Genomic DNA, 4087 nt, shown 5'->3' with positions numbered 1-4087 from the left:
TGCCGTTGACAAGGCAGGATGTTAATATTAGACCAACACTAATATGCACAGTCCATCCGGAAACTTTAATAATGCACCAGCTGTCTTTTATTAACAACTGAGCTTATTTTGACATTAATTGAGCCATTTTACCTCGAATGTATTTAAATTGTGGTTGGACAGATATTTGCAAGAGTACTAAACGCTTAGCAGTACTGCTCCAGAATAGCAGCATTGTGATATCTGCGTATGCAACTTGATCTCTTATCAATTTATAACTAATTGTAATATAAATAAATTTCTGTTGGTGCATTTTGCAATTATATTCGCTACCATTCTTTCTTTCTTGGAATTTCAAGAAATTAAATGTAATAAATTCTATACGATTTAAATTATTCTATATTAAATAATTTATACTGTACATTTAAATTAATGCAGCATTTGATTGTAACAGTTGGTGAAGACGATTATTCTTATACATAAAGAGTTACTGTCACACTTCTCGGGAGGCAAGGAGCGAGGAACGAAGAACCACGGAGAACTTCAATTCACAGTCTTTAATGATCACACGGGGAACGTAGGAGACACTGGAACACAAGGAATGATGTTTGAGGACCGACAAACACTAACTGAAAGGACTGGGGCTTTTAAACATTGGGTGATTGGGAAAACACAGGTGCAAGAATGACTAATTAAAGGGAACACGACACACCTGGGGAGGGAAAATACAACACAAAGAGTCCAGGGGCGTGACAGTTACATTATGGCTTTGGAAGGCTTGGAATATAACAAACAAATACATATATTACATTCGTGATCATTTTATGTTGAATTTGTCATTTTTTTAGCTGCAGCTGTCCTGCAGCACATACAATAGGAAGTAGTTAAGTAATGAATAAATTATTTTAAAAAATTACATTTCATTAATTTTATCATGTTAGAGGTTAGGCTTGGGTAAATTATGGAAATGATCTAAATATAACATCAAAAACCTTGCATAATCCTACATAATGAAACTTATGTCAAATTATGTAAATAGGCTAAATAAATGGGATTCATTTAAACAAACAAACAAAAATCATATTGATTAAATACTATGAAGTCTACTTGTTAATTTCAATATTCTATGACCTAAAATGGGTTTTAAACATTTGTACATCTCTAACGTTTTTCATGTGTTGTTTAGATGCTGTTAATATGTTAATAATGCATGTTTCAATGTCTCTGCATACAAATTAAAATGCATATTCTAGAACCACACTTAAACATCAAAAACCTATAAATTCTTATGAGGTCACGTTGACATACTTGAAAAACCTGGTCTTATCAGAATCAAAGATGTTAGTCTTGATTTTTGGTAGATGAGAGAAACAAGATGCTTGGTTGCTGGGGATTACTCTAAGCTACTACAACAAAACAACCGTAACTCACATTCAAACATACACCGAATTCCCTTTCTTCCCTCTCTTTCCTCCTCTTCTCCTTCTAGTGTTTGATACGCTATAATTTCCAGCGACAAAGTGAATACCTGCAAATGTAAAGATGAAATACATGCTAGCTGCTCCACTGTGAATTTGCATCATGTACTGGGATGTTAACAATGGCTATGCATATAGGTCTGGCAGTGGGTGAAAAAAGGAAGTAGACATTCAGCAGTCTTGGGTTTTCAACAGATAAAGTTTTGCTGGATTGTAAGGCCGTGGATATTTTTTATATGACTCCGACAGGATGGTAATCTTTAGCTATGTGACAATCACAGTGGCGCGTCTGATTCCTGCATCTGTGCTATTCATCTCTCTGCAGCCCCATTTGCATTGAAACTACTTTCTGACACAATGTACTCTTTTAAAATGACTCCAGAGAGAGAGATATGAATGGCGTGCTATCATTGTAAAAGCTAGAACAGATATTACAGTCACAGCTGCATTTACCTCGACCGTCCCTCTAAAAATTGAAAGTGTGATGTTAGTGATACTGCAGTTGTAAAACCAGATGGTTCCAATAGTCTGATGCGCGTAAAACATAAAATCTAATGTGTGCATAAAAAGCCTATTTGAAACAGAATTTAAATCTCGCTTTACTATTAATCCCAAGTAGATTTGTTTACCTGTGTATTCAAATGTCTCATAGCTTGTGGAATTGCTAACTGTTCTGTTTGCTTACTACAGTGAAATGTAATGGTTTTATGACAACTTTTTTAGATCCATTCTGTTAATTATGACTCAGTAATCACAAAGCCCACCTATGTTGCTTCATAAAATCATGTCCTGGAACAGTGGCCCTGTGTAGGTTATGCAGAAGTAGCGAGCGGAGCTTTAGTAGCACATAAATTGTAATTAATCTCTATAGCATGTTTCCCAGAGGAATTGTTATCTAAGTTTGTGTGTAAAAAAACACTCATAAAATAACAAGAGCATTGGGTTATAATGTGCAACAGAAAAAAAGTGCTGCTGAAGCTTTCAAAACTGTATTAGTAAAATTTTAGTCAAGGACCTTTTATGGCATATAAGGTGACCAAACATGAAGATGGTTTTAGACCGGAAATGTAGCTACTGTACACAGATTTGCCAATTACAAAAATGTGTGGGAATTTGCATGACAGAAAATTGGAAACTTTATGTAACCTGTTTTTATAAACATAACAATCTTGTTTGATTGATTTATTTTTTTATACAGTATTTGAACAAATAGGCTGCATCTATTTGAAACAAAAATACAGTAAATTAACAGTAACATTGTGAAATGTATTTATTCCTGTGATCCTGCAACCATTACGCCAGTCTTCAGTGTCACATGATCCTTAATAATGATAATATGATGATTTGCTGCTTAAGAAATATGTCTTATTATTATCAATGATGGAAACAGAAATCGTTTGGGGTAAGAAAGATAAACTATTAATTAATAATTTATTGATTATTAATTGTAAAATATATTACAATACATACAAATACTATTTTAAATTGTGATATTTCACAATATTACTGATTTTTAATCAAATAAATGCAGCCTTGGCAATCATACGAGACTTCTTAAAAAAAACAAAATCCAAAATTTTGACTGGTAGTGTATTTGCATTTCCCCTTCAGGAACTCGAGCTGCATCGAGATTCGCTTCGCTTTGGGAACGCCCCTGCGTGACCGCGTTCTGAAGCACGTGTCCAATCCGTCCAATGGAGCAGCGAGACGTCACCAGCGGGCTGACGTAAGCACCAGAAAGCATAAAGGCGCATCCGGCCGCCACAGATTTGTCCCTCCGGGCCACCAAAGAAACGGCCAGAGCTATCGGCCGGTCAATGGCAGCAATGGTGGCCACGGAGCGGCATCTGTGGTTGAATCTGTCCGATATGCAGGATAAGGACAGATCCTTCCTCCTAGACGCCCCGCTTTCGCCCTCTGGCCTTTTCGGCGAAGCAGTTAACACTGTCGTTGAGAGGTTCCAGGAGGCGAGAAAGCAAGCGGCGGCGTTTCAACGGTTCCTCCCTCGTCGCTTCCAGGCCCAAGGGGCTGCTGAGCGGGAACAGCCCCAGCCGTCAGGCTCCTCATATTGCCAGTCACAAAAACAGAGCGTTGCAACCCGCACCCCTCTGCAAAAAGAACGGGGGCCGGGGCGACGCTCTCAGTCGGGGTCCTCTAGACCGAAGACGGATCTGCGGACCGTTATTTTGTCGAAGAGGACCTCAGCTAAGCGGTCCTGACGCCAACAGCGTCAGGCCCCTGAGGGCAGCCCCACCCGGGGAGGGAAAGATAACACCTCAGTATACGGTGCCCGATCCTCCTCAGTGCCCTCACGGAGAGTCACTGATAACCCTGCCACCCTCGGTACTTCAGGGCCCAGTGAGCTCCGACTAGCAAAATTCCCAGCTGCCGCCAGGCAACGGTACGGCACGGGAGAGCTCGCCCCGTCAAGTGAGGGTTCTACAGCAGTCAGGTCGGTTGTTCCCTGCCGGTCATCCGCTTCAGAGCACCGAACTGGCTCCTCTAATAACACCAGAGGCCAGCCTCGAGAGGCTGGTTCCCTTAGTAGATTTTCTGGTAGCGTGGAAACTTCTACCAAATATCTCAAAATGGGTCCTGCAGATTGTAGAGAAAGGGTACAGAATCCAGTT

Source organism: Sinocyclocheilus grahami, unplaced genomic scaffold (genome assembly GCF_001515645.1).
Source record: "Sinocyclocheilus grahami isolate Dianchi unplaced genomic scaffold, SAMN03320097.WGS_v1.1 scaffold443.1, whole genome shotgun sequence".
Lineage (NCBI taxonomy): Eukaryota > Metazoa > Chordata > Actinopteri > Cypriniformes > Cyprinidae > Sinocyclocheilus > Sinocyclocheilus grahami.
This window is presented reverse-complemented; position numbering follows the sequence as displayed.